Source organism: Aulonocara sp. 'chitande type north' Nkhata Bay, linkage group LG14 (assembly GCF_057382095.1).
Source record: "Aulonocara sp. 'chitande type north' Nkhata Bay isolate Kocher_YH1m ecotype deep benthic linkage group LG14, A_spYH_male_GT1.1, whole genome shotgun sequence".
Classification (NCBI taxonomy): Eukaryota; Metazoa; Chordata; class Actinopteri; order Cichliformes; family Cichlidae; genus Aulonocara; species Aulonocara sp. 'chitande type north' Nkhata Bay.
In genome coordinates, this window is record NC_141357.1 from 3,692,541 (window position 1) to 3,712,143 (window position 19,603).

Genomic DNA, 19,603 nt, shown 5'->3' on the forward strand with positions numbered 1-19,603 from the left:
GGTAATGCCATCCAGAGTAAGAATCTGGTTAGATACCATATTTCTAAGATTTTCAGGGCCGAGTACAATAACCTCAGTTTTATCTGAATTAAGGAGCAGAAAGTTAGCGGCCATCCAGGTCTTTATGTCTTTAAGACATTCCTGCAGTTGAACTAATTGGTGTGTGTTATCTGGCTTCATGGACAGATAGAGCTGGGTGTCATCTGCATAGCAGTGAAAATGTATGCTATGTCTTCTAATGATACTGCCTAAGGGAAGCATGTATAATGTAAACAGAATTGGTCCTAGCACTGAACCCTGTGGAACACCATAATTAACCTCAATGTGTGAAGAGGACTCTCCATTTACATGCACAAACTGGAGTCTATTAGATAGATATGATACAAACCACTGCAGCACAGTACCTGTAATACCTACAGCATGTTCTAATCGCTCTAATAGAATATTATGGTCAACAGTATCGAACGCTGCACTGAGGTCTAGCAGGACAAGCACAGAGATGAGTCCACTGTCAGAGGCCATAAGAAGATCATTTGTAACCTTCACTAAAGCTGTTTCTGTGCTGTGATGAGCTCTGAAACCTGACTGAAACTCTTCAAATAAGCCATTCCTCTGCAGATGATCTGTTAGCTGTTTGACAACTCTTTCAAGGATGTTTGATATGAAAGGAAGGTTGGAGATTGGCCTACAATTAGCTAAGACTGCTGGGTCTAGAGATGGCTTTTTGAGTAAAGGTTTTACTACAGCCAGCTTGAAGGCCTGTGGTACATAGCCGATTATTAGAGATAGGTTGATCATATTTAAGATCGAAGAATTAATTAATGGCAGGACTTCTTTGCGCAGTTAGGAATGGAGTCTAAAAGACACGTTGATGGTTTGGAGGAAGTAATTACATACATAGTGAGGAGTTAAAATTATTAACAAGATGATCGACCTCTGTTGGAGTAGCGTTCAGGTAGCTGCTCTACTCAATCTGTGGCTTGTCTGACCCTAGCACTTGTGTGGCACTTTACTCGAAAAGGCATGGTTTTGGAGCAGAGATTTCTTTCTTGCTTTGTGATTTAAAATTCACTTCACTGTGGACACTGGTGTTTTGGCAATTACCAGTTCATGGTTTGCTTCAGCCTTGGTAGTTCCTGGGTGGTTCCTGAACATCCCAAGCTTGTGACAGTCCTGGGTCATTTGACCCAGTGTTTTGATTTTTCTTAGATTTTTTATATTCTTTGTTTATGTTTAAGTCTCATTTAGTTATCTAAGCTCTTTTCTATTTGGCCTAGGTTGACCTGTTATAGTTTATCTATTAGATTCCTCCTGTGTCTTCATTCTGTCACGAGACTGAGTAGTCTGTACCAAACTGAACTCAGGCGCAGGACCCAGACAGAGACAGCAGGTGGTTTAACAATATTTATTTGACTGAAGCTCTGGAGATGTGTCAAAAACAAAGCAATAGAATGTGGAGCGTGACTTGGCGTGACCTGGGAAACGTGGCCAAGGGAATGCAGAACTAGGGCGAGGGAACGAAGCCTGAGATGCAGAGTGGAGCTGGGCAGGAATCTGTCACACTGAAGAGAGAAGACAAGAGTTAGGGAGGTAGTGGAGATAGCCCTGAAGTGGAAAGTATTGAGTGTAGCAGTCTTACTTGCAGTTGGGGACACAGAGGATTCAGGGGTGAATCCAGGGGTGCAAGGGCTACCTGGGATCTGGGGCCCGTAGATGGCAGGAGGGCAGGCAGGTGAGGCACGGAGTGATTCTCAGAATGATTGTTTGGTATCCTGAGTCTGAAAGTAGAGTGTGAGCTGAGGGTTTGAGCCAAGATGAATCCAGGAACTGTAGAACAAGAAAGTTTCATTAGTAAGGTAAACACCAAGAGAACTTGAAGCATGAGGGCTGGTTACTAACATGGGTTGCTGACAAACTGGTGGGGAAAGAACATCAGCGTGTGGCTTAAATAACTCTGGTCTGATTGCTTGCAATTGGCTCCAGGTGCGCAGAAACTGGAGGAGGCCCTGCCCAGGGGCGGATCCCAGGTAGGTTAAGGAGCCTCATGGAAATCTCAGCCACCCACCATGACACATCCCCTGTGTTGAAGTCTCCCTCACCCTATAGGTGTTTCAGCAATGTCTTTGTCTCCCATCTCCTCCTCCTGTTTACATGTTATGTGTGTTACGCCTTAGCCATCATGTTCTGTTTGTGCTTTGTTATGTCCATGTCTCATCTCCAGTCCTCTTTTCCCTCTGTATGATTTTACAGTGTGTGTGTCCCCGTTTGTCCGTCATGTTCAGTCCACATCTGCCTAGGTTTCCTGTTTTATTTTGACAGTCACGTGTTTTTTGTGTTCAGTATGTTTAGTTGTGCTTTCCTTGTAGCATCACGTTAATTTGTACTAGCTGTGTTCCCCATGTGTTTCCTCTTCCCGTGATCACCTCCTGTCTGTATATATTGTAAGTTTTCCTCCGACCTTTGTCATCGCTTTGGCTTTTTCCCTGTGGCTCTCCTGTGTCCTTCCAGTGTTTCCAAGGTTGAACTGATGATTTTGATACTCGATTGTAATGGAAAATGACCAAAACCCAAGTTGAGTAGAGTCAAGCCTCTTCGAGTCAAACTGAGTAGGTACCAGTGGAAAAGGGCCATTACTGTTTTACCTCTCTCCTGATTTCCTTTGTATATAGTGGTTTAGATTCAGTGATCAGTAAGGCCTGTTGCAGCTGATTTTCAGCCTATTTCTTGTATAATTTAACCTACCACAACCTTTTTTTAATGGTTCCCCTTATTTAATATTGGTTTCTTGACAGCCACCCTCACAACAAAATTAATTCTGAGTCTTTGATGAATTAACTGACTGGCCAGAGGCATCTCCCAGATCCTGTCATTTCTTTTTACATGACTTTCAGATACTGTTATATGTGCTATGGATAGTTTTTTTTAGGTGTAACACGTCTTCTTCCACTTATCCAATTTTGTTAAATATTATCAAATACAAATTGCACTCCATGCAAAGACATGTTTTGAGCTAATATCCCTTTTTGGTGCAGGAATACTATATTATGCCTGTCAAAATTTGTCATCTTGGGCATATTTCTGACATTCTGCTAAAGAAATGGGAACAATGAATGTTTTTGTAACAGTTTGACAGTAACAAAGTGCCAAAAAACCCCAATTTGAAATCAGTTGTCTGTTATTGTCACAGTGTGTGAATGTGGAGAAAGAGGACCCAAATGCAGGACTCGCAGGCTGACTCGGGAGGTTTTTACCAAGACTGGATGAGCTGAACACGAAAGATGAACTAAGCCACTGGACTGAAAACACACCCACGGAAGTGACGATGATGAGACAAGGAACTGAGAGAAACTGAGGGATTAAATACCCTGGATAATGATGATGTTTAATGGCCTGTATTTGCAGTACATGACAGTACTTGAACCGAGGGAAAATCAGATTGTATGTTACATCAAAGTAGTAACTTTTTAACATTATTTGTTCTCAAAATCTTATGTATTACACTTCAAAACTAATTTGGAAAAATTCTCAGACAGAACAAAACCAAACTGAAGCCATTCCAAAACAATATGACACAAGACAACATGCAATATAATTGCATAGTGCTCACTGACAGAAATCAATTTGGTAGATGCTAATAACCACAGTCCTGCATTGGTGAGTGCTCTCGTCAGCTCGTATGCTGTTCTATCGGGTACAGAGCAAAGTTGGGACAATTACAGTAATCTGCGAGTCGAGTGATGGTCCTCCATATAGAGTGGAGGTGAGCTGAGTGGTGCTTTGTGTTTATCAGCCTGCAGTGACAAAGAGCCAGAAAAGTAAGCAAGCATCATAGGGAGATTTGATGAGATGCATATTTAACAAGTACTGAAAAGAAGACAGGCAAATACTGAAATATTTGCTGTTTAAAAAAAATACCTCAGAGTAAAGTGTTTGGGGCTGAGAGCTTTAATCAAATTGCGTTCCATAGATACGAATCAAAGATACGACTCCAACATTTACAGGTATTTTGGTTTACATATATCATTATAACATATTTTTTATTTCCATGTGGGTATTAAAAATGATAATAACAACAACAACAGTTTCATTATAAATTGTGGAATATGTCAAACAAAATGAACACATAACTTTAGAAGTTAATGTATTGAATGCTGAAGAAATACTATGTGGCCTACAGCTCTTTATCCTTGAATTTGGGTGAATTCAAACCAGTTGGTATTAAACCAGCTACCCTTGACACACAATGTGTTACAGCGTCAGTAATGTAACATAAATGTAAATATAGCACAACCTAGGAAAAAAAATTTAGAAAACAAAAAGCTTTAGTGAAAGAGCATGCATGAAGAGTTCATATGAAGTTAAAATCTTTAGTATATGGATGGACACACATGCCCCAACCTGGATTTTTATGTAAAAAAAAAAAAAAAAAAAAACCTGACAGGTGTGAAACAACAGCGAGATGGGATTGTTTCTTTGCCAAGGGTGTGTTTTGTGATCTTTATTTTTGTGACTCAGTATCAAACAACCTTGTTAGCTTGATTTTTGTGTTACGACCCGGCTCAAAAGCCGCAACATAAAAAAAGGAGATGAATACCAGAGTATGGGTGAGAAGAGGTTTTATCTTAAAATGGAATAGCAGGTTGGCTCAAATGGCTGATGCCACCAAGGCAAAGACAAGTGAGCTCCTTGGGAAGCTTGCCTCAGGTATGCTTTTATCCACACCTGCCTAGGTGTGGCCAATTAGCACCAGCTGAACACACTAAGCAGATTAGAGGCTGCAGAGGGACTTAACATTTCTTTCAATCAAATTACCCCAGGGATACCAGGGAAAACATGCCAGGCAGCAAGTCCAAGTTAAAATTCAGAGTTGAGTAACCCTAAGATTGCTTCTCTGAGGCTTCAGTTCCAGAACAGCTGATCACATTTAATTTAGTAAGCTCTGAGTTAAGTTCATTCTGAGTTATGTACCACCCCAGTGCATTGTGCTATATTTTTAAAAGATAATTTAGCTCTTCAGAATATTAAGAAGAGATATTCTGCGGCATGGCTGAAACAGACGGGGATGTTGGATCTTTAAAAACATTTTCAACATTCCTGGTGATTTTTTTAGAGATCTGTTGGTGACATTATCAATCAATGGCCCACCTAATTTTGAGGAAATTTGTCCTCATTTTTTGCTTTTATGGGACCTGTTCAGTGGACTTTGTGGGTTTGAGAAACCACTTCATTATAGCTGCAATGTCCCTCCAGTTATGTGGAATTATGAGGTGTAAACTGTGGACTCCTCTGCAACTCCTCCAGCGGAGATCATCTGTTTGGATGCTTCTGTGGGGAATCAAGGTTGGCCATCCAAGCCAACAGGTGTGCGGAAAAGGGGAGGGGCAGGGCTACCATATCCCTGGAAGGTTACATATTAGGACAGATATCAAGTTTCTGATGGAGTAAAACTGTGCCTATCTCCTTGGTTTAATGGAAATAGAACAAAACTGACTCCAGTCTGGAAGAAAATTGTTCCAATTTGCAATGACCGGCAAATCACTTGGTGGAAGATTGTGTCTCTGTGTCAACAAAAGGCTAGAGTATCGTCAGGCAAACACTGAGTGTAGCTGACATTTAACTGTTGCCTGTATCCCTGCAACTCTTTTATTTAGCAAGGGAATTCCAGCAGTTATTCAACACACTTATGTATATTCAAAGGCCATGGCTGATATGGCAACAGAGGCTCCTGTGCAATGGCTTTAAGGGACTGCACCAAATGAACTCTGGATTCAGGTTCTGTAAAACTGAAAGTTTTAAAAGACTTATTGAGAGACAACAAGTTATTTACTGAGAACTGCTATTTGCATGGGAGCATTGTGGACAGATTTAGCTAAGATGGAGGCAAGCACAAGACATCATGGTGTGAGAGGACGAGAACAGTCTTACTTTTAAACAAGAGTGGTTTGGTGTAGGAAGGTGTTTTCCAAAGGAAGGAGACTGAGAGTAGGTGTGTGAATGGGCATGCAGGTGAGTATCTCAGGTATGTCCTTCTATTACACATTTCAGGTACAGACAGAGCTGAAGCTAGAGATAGAGCCAGTGCAGAACTCCGTAGAGTAGCAGATGAAGGAACGAAGGAGGAATCCAGATGAGGTAGGAAGTAAGTAACACAGAAGAAACAACAATATTAGAGTTAAGGAAACAGAATGTAGATTTCCAGTAAGGAGAGCCTGATTGCCACTGCTAAAGATCTGCTGCCCATTCATATACTGCAAGATTGACAGCATTAACTCAGAACATTTGTTAGGAGGACTGACCAGAGAGCAATAATTCAATTCAGTTTTATTCATATAGCACCAAATCACAACAACAGTTACTTTAAGGTGCTTGTTAATGTAAGATAAAGGCTCTACAATAATACAGAGAAAAGGCAAAACTCTAACAAGCCTCTTTGAGCAAGCACTTGGTGACAATGGGAGGGAAAACTCCCTTTTCACAGGACAAAACCCCTGGCAGACCCCGGTTCAGGGAGGGGCAGCCATCTGCCGTGACTGGTTGGGGTTGAGGCCAGGAAGACAAGACAAAAGGTACACTGTGGAAGAGGGCCACAGAGTAAATGCATAGTGGTGTATAAACATATAGTGAGTTAATATAAGGTTAGTGAAGATACACACAGTGCACCATGGGAAGTCCCCAGCAGGCTAGGTATATTGTGGCGTAATTAGGAGAGGATTCAGGGTAATCTGATCCAGCCATAACTATACACTTTATGAAAGAGGAAGGTTTTAGTCCTAATCTTATAAGTTAAGAGAGTGTCTGTTAGGTACTAAGCTACTGTTAGGTACTCTGCTGGTAGTGTAAGGGGCCCTCTTCTATGGAAGAGGGGCCTTCCATAGAAGAGGGGCCTGGAAAATGAAGGTTCTGTCTCCCATTCTAAAACCCCAGGAACCACAATTAAACCAGCAGTCTAAGAGCAAAGTGCTCTATTGGGGTGATTTGATCTTATAAGATCTTTAAGAAAAGATGGGGCCTTGTTATTGAAGACCTTGTTACGTCAGGAGAAGGATTTTAAATGTGATTCTGGATTAACAGGGAGCCAATGAAGCAGTCCTACATATTTCAAATGCACACTGAAGGACATGTCCCGGTCAAAAGTGATTCCAAGATTTCAGTGATGAACAGTCTGTTTTTTAAAATTCACAAGTAAAATAGTGTGCAGGTTACTAAGGATAACGTGGTCAAACCAAGATTCTGTTTTGCTTAAAAGCAGTAATGTAAATATTATGTTTAATGCTCTGGATTATTAAATAGAAACATCTGTGGTAGTTTCTGTGTAATAAGCAGGAAACATATCTGCAAAATGCTAAACTAACGCTTTCTATTTAACTCGTACTGGGAGTCTGCACTTTCTATTTTATTCCTGGATGAAGACAATGAGAAAGGAAAATTACATCCAACTGCCAACTTAAGACACTTTTGGCCTCCTTTTTGGCTTTCTTCATACATCCATGCTTGCATAAACCACTTAGTTAGCTTACACTACCAGCAGAGTACCTAATTTTAGCTTAATAGGTAATATTACTTAAAGTAGTAATAAAAAGTAAGGTTGCCTTGATATAAGCTGAGAATTATTATTGTAAACATGGATAAAGATATAGCTGTGGTTAGTAATACTTTCATATAACACTAATATAATGTGACTAATGTTATTTATAGTATTCCCCCCAAAATTAAGTAGTTCAACAGATTAGGTTTGGGGGTTAGAGGTGTGTTTGCAGAGCATTATCATTCCCAACGTGTAACATACCGAGGACTTGTCACAATTGTCCGTATTTTATGCGTTGGAATGAGAACATGTTGGGTATACTCACCCCCAGTGAATAGCATTAGCAGTGGTTTATTTCTAATGACAGACATTAAATATTCCAATGTGTTACCACATGCTATTTTGGGCAGAAAAGGATGAAATAATTATGTTACTGTATACACAAATTATTTGGTGCAGGGTTTGATCCATATTTGTGAAATTGTTGCTCAAACAACTGCCAATTACATCATACTTACTTTAACATTGTTCGTCTTTTCAGTATACAAGCGGTTGGCTTGCTGTTACTTGCTGCAGGCTGAGTGTTTGGATGGTTAGAGCATAACCCTGAACTGGATAAGTGGGAGAACGTTGATGACATCTTATTTTTGTGTAGTGGATATTTTATGTATTCAATGACCTTTTTCTGCTGAAATATTTTTAGCATATTATTTTTTGTCATCCAGACAAGATATATGCTGTGAAAGAGGGTCATCTACACTCCCATGCAAATCTAATGTATCCATATGTATTTTTATTTTAAACTTTTAAACTCTGACATGTATTGTTATTTTCCAGCTATAGCTTTTGATTAATACATGTTTATTAGGTTTAATAGCATTTAATTTTAAATATTAAGAAACTGTTTGAAACAGGTGGTTTAGCATTTTGTATAAGTGTTTCCAGTTCATTCCATCATTTCCATGGTATTAAAATCCAGCTCACAGAAACTGCCACAGGTGTTTTCTGGTAGTCATCACTATTCTTTAAGTTTGTTTTAAAGGGTTATTAATATGTTATGAAATAGAAACAGTCAGTTCTGCATTTTGCAGCTTTGTTTCTTGCTTATTAAACAGAAGCTACCACAGATGTTTCTATTTAATATTTACATTGTTCCTTTTAAGCAAAGCAGAAAACTACACATTCCTTAGATATAGGACTCAGGAAAGCAGGAGTGAAGTCAAAATCTCAACTCTATTGCTGGAAATCCACAGGAAACAAAATGCAGCAAATATGGTGAAGGGCAGAAGGAAACAGAGTGGAAAGACAGAACAGGGGAACACACCACAAAGAACAAAGGAAAACACAGATATTTAATAGACACTCAGGGAGGAGGAAACTATTGATGGGACATAGTGTGCTGAGGCTTCAGAGTGTGTGCCGAGAAATCCAGGAAGTCTTTACGAACCGCATAGCGTGTAGAGAAGCTGTTTTCATGGAAACTGCAGAAAGGAGAGGGGTTTCCACCCTGTATAGTAACACTTTGTGCTGATCGCTCTTAATAAAGTATTACAAATAATGCCTGTAAATGATGAAATGTTTTACTACTATAATTTTATTTCTCTCTTTTTTAACGGCTATTTTTTTTATTCCTAGTGTTTGTTGTGTGCCAGCCAACTAGAGTACAACAAAACCTTATGTTGTCACTGTCTGTGGAGGACCCAGGTGCGAACACAGGAGAGGAGACGGGAGTGAACTTAAACAGAAAGCGAGCCTTTATTTGGCCTGATACAGAGGGGAGTAGACAAAACATAACAGGGGGAGAGACCGCAACTAACCAGAAACTTAAACTGGAAAAACACTAACATGACTGAAAGGAATAACTATGATCACTGTGAACAGATGCTGTGCAGATGCAAGGAAACTATGAACCAGATGGCGTGATGAAACAGACATGAACATGACCTGCACGGAACCTCATCGTGCGGGTGCATGAAAAACAACATAAACCAAATAGCAAACAAGAACTGCACACAATCCTGAAAAACACTTAACTTGACCAGAGGGAAGGTAGGAAGGACGACGCGACACAGACTGAATGAAACACAGAGACTAAATACCCACAGGGATGATCAGGGGAAGTGGAAACACATGAGGAAGAACAGCTGACACACATGAACCTAATGACAGGACAGGGGCAGTGAAACTAAATACAATGAACAAAGAACACCAGACTCTTTCAAAATAAAACAGGAAACATAGACATGACACGAACTTGATAACAAGGACCACACAGACATGAAACATGACAGGTAGACAGTACAGGGGGAGATGACAGAAACAACTAAATGGTCTGTATTTGTATAGCGCTTTACTTGGTCCTAAGGACCCCAAAGCGCTTTACACTATACACAATCATCCACCCATTCACACACAGGTGATGACAAGCTACAGTGTAGCCACAGCCGCCCTGGGGCGCACTGACAGAGGCGAGGCTGCCGGACACTGGCGCCACCGGGCCCTCTGACCACCACCAGTAGGCAACGGGTGAAGTGTCTTGCCCAAGGACACAACGACCGAGACAGTCAGAGCCGGGGCTCGAACCGGCAACCTTCCGATTACAAGACGAACTGCCAACTCTTGGGCCACGATCGCCCTAAGAAACAAAGGACTAAACTGCAACCTAGAAATTAACTAGACACATAAAATCTCAAACACTGGGTCACATGACCCACTACCGTGACACATCTATGGGTATCCTGCATATATCCTAACTTTTGCGGGCTTGCTGTGGGATACTCTTACACCCCTGCTTCCTCAGCACTATGTGAAAGGCTTCTCTCCGAAGCTGGAGAGGTTGTTACGGACAAGAGAACACAGTGGAAAAAATATGATTTTTTTTTTTTATAAAAATGAGTAAAGTCACCATTACTCCAATGTTCACAAGCACAATCACTGTCCAATCATTTGAAAACACTGCAGCAGTTTTAACAGAAACATCTCATATCCCATTTGATTTATTTAAACACTGACTGAAATGATACTGACACATTTTTTGACATTGATAGACTTTTATCACCATTACCCACACATTAATCAAAAATAAATGAAAGGAACCAGAAAAAAAATCTGATTTAGATGTTCTTATTTATTTTCTTGGTTGTGTTCTTGGTTTTCTTGTAAGATAGTCCCGAGGATAGTCCAGAGGAATGACAAATAGGACTACAAATAGAAATGACAGTAATGGTTTTGACCAGCAGGGGGGTTTGTGTGCACATAAAGCCTTGACAGATTAACCTTTGTCTGAAGCAACTAAGTGTAAAGTTTGAAGTCTTCTTGGTCTTGATCTGGCCATCACTGGAGGAAACAGGTGGCAAACACAGCAGGAACAAATCAGAATAATGAGACAGGGGAAGTAAAACTCCAAACAAAGCACACAAAACGATAAAAGAGGAACAAACATGGTGAAACCAACTCAGATATCCAAAATAAAAGGTAAACAAATACAGTGACAACATGATGAAAAAAGCCACTTTAATAATACATTTCCATCAGTGTGATTGATTAAAAAACAGAAAATGATTGATCACTGACCAGTGTGTTATGAGTTTTATACAGATAAGTTTTATTTAAACAGTGATTGCTATAGTAACATACAGTAAATGTTTTCAGTGCAAGGAAGCTAGCTGACGGTCTGACAGCTGCATTACTGTCTATAGAATAACAGAATCGTAGTGAAAAAGTACAATGAAAAAAAAGAAAAACAGATACCTAGCTGGGATTTCAATGCTTGAAAAAACCCTCTGAAAATTAATTTGCCATGCTATGTACTTTAATAGTGATTTTTTGAATGAGGAAATGAATGGGATTGAAATTGCTGCACCTCAGACAACTTACTGATGAAAGAAGAGGAGAGCAGTCAGTCAGAAACTGGGAGTTTGTTTAACAGAACCTGCTAGTCACTAGGTTAATGCATCACGTGTTCTTCAGTGACAAATCTACATCGTAACTTATGACAATTTTCCACTGGAGCATGATTTAGGCATTAACTCTCTTCATCCCATTAGATGCAGCAGCAAAAACCAGAGTGAACCACAATTTTAGCTAATGGAAAAGGTGCTAGCTAACTAGCCATCCAGCAATAACACACTTATCATTGAGCTGCCCTGACATTATGAGATAGCTTGGATATTTGACAGACATTCTGTCCACATTCCAGCAGCGTCTTCACATTTAGTTTGTCCCACTGTTGGTAGTAAAATAGGACTCAGTTCACCTCTGAGCCCTCACTCTGAACAGCACTGTCACTCAGCGACATCAGTAGATCACACTTCAAGTCACAAAACCAGAGTGTTCCTCAGTACTGATTACTGAGTTCATACAAACACTTGTATAATAAATCCCCGAGCTCAGCAGATCTCAAGTAACTTTATTGAAGCAGGAAGAAAAAAACTTATTGAGATTTAAAATCCCATTTACAGGTGATTCATTTAAAAATAAAGGCTTTAAGAACACAGCTGGCAGATGTTAACTGGTAATTTATAACAACAAAAAAACATGTACTTTTAAAGTAAGCTTTTACTACCAACAGTGATTTATTGATTTTTTTCAAGTTGTTATACATTATATTGTATTATAAGTAGAAAAATGTTGTGTGTCTAAGGGTGATTCTTTTTTTGTTCCAGCACAGGACATTACTGCAGAAACCAGCACAGTGCCACCTCCAGGGTGCAACTCCAGCGACAGAGCCGTGGGACTTGAAATACGCTGTTAAAGAATAAGGCAACCTATTTAAGGTATTTCTGAAAATCATGTTATCTACATTTTTAAAGGAGATCTTCTTTTGTTATTTAAAAAACAACACAGAGTTATGAGTTAAATATTTCCTATGTTTGCTGTTGGCAGTACTATCCAATGAAAAAGACAAACCCTCTGTTCCAACAATGTTACTTAGATGTTAAATTTGAGATGGAGGGAGAGGAATCTCTAAGTCACTCATACAGTATATCTTGTTATATTATGACTACAAGTGGACCCAAATAAAGCAATGGGACAGGTTTACATTCATTTTAATTTTAAAACTCAGCAGGCTGAGCAGTTGAAACACCAGGAAGTGGGGTTTTAAAGACAGAGGACAGCCAAGAATGAGACCTCTTGGTCCTCTGCTTTCTGACCTCCACTCTCCTCACCTCTGCCCACAACCCTCCACCACCCTTCAGTTAGAAGTGCAAGTTTTGCAACACATTCCACACGAGCAGGGTGTTGATGGATGTGTTTGAATGAAGTCTGAAGTGAAATGAAAATGCACCGTACAATCTTGTGTCAAAAGGCAAATCCATGATAAGTAAGTATTATAAGTATTATATGACTGATTGAATAGAGTTTAATGACCCCTAATGTCCCCTTATTACATAAAAAAAATATTACGACCTCAAGTTTTTACAAAGAAAGCATCTCCAGTTTTATAGCGACAGTGATGCAAATTCAGGAGATGATCAGATTAGCTTTCAGCCAAACAAACTTTAGTGTTATCCATTGTCATTACGTGAACATTTGTTATGGAAAATAATTCAATTTAAAATAACAAAAATATAATATATGTATTTTTGTTATTTTGAATGGAGTTGCTTCCAATTTAAAATGTATTGCGATATGGGTATCTTCTCTTTTCTGATGCGGCCATCCAAAACACACAGACTAGTTTGCACACAGTCAGAATGATTATTGTGTCATGAAGCTCAGCTTCAGCTAAAATTCACGGTTTCTGCATCCCAAAACTAATCGTATTCTCTCTTCCTGATTTCAGCTCCCTTGTTTTTACTAAGGACTATATCATACTCCTTATCGTACAAGGACTATATCATAGTCAGCACATCAACGCTCAACATGTATAGGATAAACAATGCCATAGTCAAACCCATCACTTGGCTGCATCCCAAATCAATTTCTTGCACTCTTCTAGGATTAGCCAAGGATGACTTAATTGATTCAGCACAGTCAAGTGAGCTTCAAACCTGAACTCTCTGTAGATGACAAATCATTCCTGTAGGCGAAAGACATTATTCTTGACAATGCTGGTTGGCTGCTGCTGGAAAGATATCTCCTGCCTGTCCTACATTCCTATAGGCTACTACATATAATAGGAGAAGAAGAACCAGCAATGGGTCATTGATGTGATTCACTAAGTGAGAAGTCTTAAATATAAATTTTCATGATAACAGATGTGCCTTGCAGTTGACATGTGGCTCCAAGTTGTCAGCAGGAGTGAGACAGAGAGTCTTTTAGGGGCTTTCCTGACTTAGCTTTTACACCACAGTTTAATCTTGCCTTAGAGTGCCAAGATGACAGTAAGAGCGATTAACACTAGTTCCATCAAGTCCAGCTAAGCAGCAGTTGCTTTCAATGAACATTGTATTGTGCCCTCTCTTTGTGATGCACAGTAATTGTAACAGAATATCCTTCAAGTCTCTGTCCCTCGTTTTCTGCATTCTTCATGACTAAAGTCTCAGTATCTTTAAGTGTAAATTTTACTGTACTGCCAAACAAAGTTGCATTGACAATCATTTGTATCAAACTAAAAAATTTCCAGAGGATTCAACAGATTTACAGGGAGTGAGTGGTATGTATCCACAGCTCTGCAGAACATAATCAGAAAGGAAACAGGCCAGTTTCACCCACAGCTCGTAGATTGAGAAAGGCGATTGCAATGGGAGGAGGGACTGTAAAAACTGTAAAGACAGATTTACAATCAAAGACCTCTTATCTGTTATTTCAGTGTGCCTGTACAACTTAGTACAATTCAACATGGGTATTCTATGGAATGGGTTTTTTTTATGCTTATAATCCTTTTTTTAATGACACAGACACAGAAATGTTCAGTTACTGTACGGAGTAAATAGTCACAACATTAAAACTGCTGACAGAGAAAGTATACAGTATAATAAAGCTTGGGTCTTAAATTGCATGCAGTGTATCAAAGATGCCTCATTTCAGTTTACCGTACTTAAGCTTCAACACCTTTGCTCCTTGTGTCGCACCAGAGGTCTTCTCTCAGAGTCCAGATTTCAGGACTTCCTGGGTCATCCTGACACAGCATAAATTGGATCTACACAATATTATAACACTGTCTTTCCTAAGTTTCTTTATCAAGAAGACTCCAATGAGAGTAGACCCAACAAAGGCCCAAGCACTGGTGGACTGGTCAGATCCTACCACCTGGAAACAGTTCTAGTGCTCCCTTGGCTTTGCTAATTTCCACCAGCAGTTCACCAAATTACAGTAAGTTTGTCTGTCCTCTAATGTGTCTATCCTCTCCTAGAGAGAGAGTAAAAAATAATCCTATCAGGCTAAATGATGATCCCCTAAATCACTGAGATGCCATTTCATCTCTACCTTACAAGGTATCTGCTTTAAGATGCATGTTTGAGAGTTTCACCAGGGAGTCAAGTACTTCTGATCTGAGGCTTTCTTTTTCAGAGCAGCTACAGTATCCAGAGTCATATGCAGTGAAGATGTAAATTCATTAGAAAGATAATAACCTCTGTGTGAGTAGAGTTCAGGTAGCTGCTCTACACTGTGTTGGCACATGACATTGAATAGATAACAGTGGATGAATATATTCATAGATACAGCACTTCCAGAAAGACATCTACTGTGATGAAATCTATTCCCGACTGCTTTGTAATGCATTGCTGTAAATTTAAAAAATTTTTTGAAAATGATCAGACAAGAGAGGGTTTTCACACTGTGAAATATAAAGTTTCTAGTTCATATGTCAGAAAAAGAGTGTGACTAAAGTGGTTCTTTTTTGTTTTGAAAGAAGCCAATTGAATCTAGTCAACACAACCTTTACTTTTAGTATTTACATGGATTTTCAAATCACTCACAAAATTATTTTATCTGAACTGAGAATTAAATCAGATAAAATGTCTGAAAAATCTTAGAGAAACTCTGAGTAATCCAAGTGGATGATAGATAACAAATAAAAATGTTTTTTGAGTTTTCCAGCTAGGGTTGATGAGGCTAAGCATCAGGCTTTCAAATGAAGAATAGCTCTGTCTTGGTCTTTGGTTGAATAAGAAGCTTGAGTGGAAAGTTGCTACCACACCTCCTCCTGGACCTGTGCTATAAGTATTCTGGCAATTAGTATGAATGAAAGTTTAATTCAGTTTTATTTATGTAGTAACAAATTACAAAAACGGATGCTATGAGGCATTTTATATCAAAAGGTCAAGACCCTACATGATTCAAACAAAACCCCTGCAGTCAGATCACCCCCTATGAGCAAGTGCTGGAGAAAAATTCTCGTTGGCATCATAGGAAGTTTTTCTAAAGTTGGTACCGTTATTGAGTTGTTGTCTTAGTTGTCTTATAGTACAACATATGACAATAAAAAGCTACACTTTAGCTATTAGCGGTGGCTCGTGGTCAAATGTCAATTTATATCAAATTAACAGACATTCTGCACCTCCTTCTACTTTAATTTTCTTTTTCCTCTTTTAGCTTTTCAGTTCCACTTTTTTCACTTCAATTTGTCCATCTGTATCAGCTACTTCTTTCATACTAAACTTTGTTTTACAAGCATATGAGCTTGCACGAGCACACAGCGAAGGTAGGGGAGGGGCCGGTTGCATTAAAAGATTTGATTGGGCAATCCAGTACCAGTAAAATGAACGAATGGGCTGCTGTCAGTGCATGTAGGGCTAGTTCACAATGGATATTCAAACCAACCTGTAGCCTTTATGATTATGTCGACAAAGAAGGAAAAAAAAGACCCATCACCACACAGCTGCATCAGCCCACTGGGCAAATGGTCATATATTTTATGTGTGTATGTGCATCTCTTCCTCTTTCCCCATATATTTCTTAGCACCCAGTGTGTTTTCCAGCTTCATGTTCCAGTATCTCATACTTTTCAGTTTTTCTTTCTGGATTTTATAGTTTGTCTTTTTGATTATCTGCGACAGCGCTAATAAACTAGTTTATCTGCATTTTTGGGTCCTCAAATGAATTTAGCCAGCTGCTTTATAAGACAGTTTAGTACATACACTTGTAGCTGCTCGATTAGTTAAAAAAATTTTCAGGTGTTCCTCTACTTTTGCCTTTGTTCTTTGGCTAGCTTTATTCCACCAGTGTCAAAAACATGCTAACATTTTGGGCTTTGGGCTTTGGACTTTGTGTGTTTTGCCTCTGATGCAAGTTTGATAATAAAAGCATGCCTTCTTTTGGCATGGCCTGAATTGAGATTTGTCAACTTTTCGCTTTTATCCCTTTTTATCACAATCACACTGATCAAGATGCTCATTTAAAAAACTAAATTGTGTAAACAGGGCTGACAGTAAAAATAAAGATTTTGTCTTTGAGTAAAGAAATCACAGTGAGAAACAGAGGTAAAGAGGTGACAACATCAACATTGCAAGAGAGTACAGAATGAGCTGTGGTGTACGTATGTGAGAGTGGGGGTTGAGGTTAGGAAGGAGGAGGTTGTGGAGTTTAGTGTGAAAGGGGTTAATAGCAAAGAGGAGGCCCAGAGCTGATCGAAATGCAGAGCGTGTCCCCCCAGCCCTGTGCTCAGTGATGAGTTGGAGCTGAGATCTGGCGCCTGCTATAAAGGAGCTCATTGAAAATAATTCAGAGTGACGGCTGTGCAGAAAGGGAAACAGGGGAGAACGGGGGGTTGGTGCCTGGTGCTGTTGGTGATGGGGAGTGAGGGGAGGGAGTAGAGCGGTGGGAAGGAGGGAGAAAGTGGTATAGCTATGAACTGAGCTAGATGGAGAAAGAAAAGGGTAGAGAGGGAAGACACAAAGGTGTAGCTTGAAAGAAGAGTAGAGACAGATATGGACGACTGTTGATAACGTGAGAGGAGTGAGAATTATTAAAGAGTCAGGAATGTAAAAAACAGTTTGAAGAGAAAATGGAGCTCTGTGTGCAAAGAAGTGTGAGATACTACAATGAAGAAATTTTACAGGAGTGAACACTACACCTGCATACAAGTCAGAAGTCAGAAATGCCATTGCTGCTATTACACTTCACAGTATGAGAGTATTTGAGAAAATGAACCCTGTAGAGTCATATACAGTGGACTTCTGATATGCACTTTTTAGTGACAACAGCAGTAATTCTTATTTTTAAATACACCTGTCAAAAAATCAACCAACCTGAATGGCCATATGGAATGCTTCTCCCTGCCATCTATTACAGTACTTATACTGCATTTTTCGGAGATTATAAGGCGCACTATCAATGAACGGGTCTGTTTTCATACATAAGGAACATTAAGCAAAACCAAACAGTCAGATAAGTCAAACTTTACTCAACTCATTCTTGCTTCCTCCATTTCTGTACCATTGATTCATTAATGCTGAATTCTCTCGCAGCTGCTCTATTCCCATGTTGTTGCAGTATATTAATGACTAACCTTGTATTGTGGATGGATTATCTCAGTTGTTCTCCTGACTGAAGTTTGGTCCGTTTACAGCATCCTGCCATGCGACTGCATTTGTCCCTAACCATCGGGAACCCTCACGTTAACTTTTATCAAGTGGAAAAAAAGTTTGCGTTCATCCTTCAGCTTCACTGTGTTTATGTTATGCTAACATAGCTGTGTCACCAGCGATCACGTAGCACATCATTATATACCACCTAGTCCAACTTCAGTAACCCTACAAACGTCACTGCTGTTTAGTTTTCTGTCTTCATTTATGTTGGAAGTGAAAGCAGAGCTGTACGTTTTATTTTTTTCAGAAATCTCTCAGTCAGAACATGCTATATCATGTTTAGGTGTAAATTAGCGAGCTAACTTCCTGCTAACTTCTAACACTGTTATATTTAATAAATTCTGTTTTCATGCATGTCTGGATGTTAAACTTAATTGTTACACCTGGTAAAGCAGCAACGCTGATCATTTTATTAAAGATGAAAGAATTCAAACAGTTTTTAACTCTCAGTGATGTCGCACTGTTTGTTTGACTTTGGGACCTGAAGGGACGAAGTTTTGGACCCAGATCACTCTGCGAGGCTCCTGACTACGGCAGCCGTAATGCTCCGACAATCCATCAAGCGGTGCGGCTTCGTAGCTTACCAAAGTCGTACTGAAATATTTTTTGACAGCTTTTTGAGCAACCAGAATTCACACATAAGGCAGACTGTCGATTTTTGTGAAAATTTAAGGATTTTAAGTGTGCCTTATAGTGCGGAAAATACGGTAAGTGTGAATTGTCACAACAATGGATGAAAGCGTTTAAATTACATTTAAACACAAACCTAGATTTAGGGAATGATCAGGGTGTGCAGTGAAATAAAGGGCTGGGCAACATTAATTTTACCATGATAAAGCTTATGTATTTTTACAGGTAAAAGAAGCATTAGTTTGGTCATTAGTTTGGCATGTGTATTACAATAATACACATGCAATAAGGGGTTGGAATAGTCACAGTTAAAAGAGTTAGTGACACTGATCTCTTCCACTGACACAGTGCTGGTGCCAAAACTAAGAACTGTTTTCACCAGCTAGCACAGTAAAACAAAATTGCTAGTCCCAATATTGAAACCTCTGATGTCGTACTGGACATACTTATTAGGAAAATTGTCTCTGTGACTGGCTGCAAATGAGACATATTTGAAGCTATGGTGGTCACTGATCAACCTGTTATACATAAAGAGATAATCCTGGCCATCTTCTAAACTGCTAACTGGAAAATCAGTAGAGCACTTTGTGCTTTCTCTAACAGACTGATTTCAGCTCCACAGAAAAACCCTTTTCTGGGGACTTTAACATTCACATCAATATCAATATCACTTTTATTTCTATATTAGTGAAAACAATGGAAAAACAAATACAGATAAATAAGGCATGAAATGAGGCAAAGAAAATTTATTAACATAAAAACAAAGCAAAACAGAGCAAACATAACAAACATAGAACAAGCCTGATGGTACTCAAACTGGACTTGAATTAAAACCCAATGTAAAAAAATGAGTTTTAAGATGCGAATGGAAAAAAAGTATGGCTCTGAAGTACGAATATTGACTGCCCATTTAATTCAGAGTCTAGGCGCGGCAACTGCGAAGGCCAGATCTCCTCTTTGCTTCAATCGAGAC

General features: G+C 39.3%; 1 long non-coding RNA gene across 1 annotated transcript in view; it reads right to left on the reverse strand.

Moving 5' to 3' along the window:
• Window positions 1–1,316: 1,316 nt before the first annotated feature.
• The window catches only part of LOC147313888 (uncharacterized), a 35,485-nt gene continuing 17,198 nt past the window's right edge, over window positions 1,317–19,603 (reverse strand). Inside the window, exons 3-4 of the long non-coding RNA XR_015124578.1 lie at window positions 1,640–1,827; window positions 1,317–1,562 (exon numbers count right to left, since the gene is read on the reverse strand). This is a non-coding gene — a long non-coding RNA (uncharacterized LOC147313888). The remainder of the gene's footprint in view (window positions 1,563–1,639; window positions 1,828–19,603) is intronic.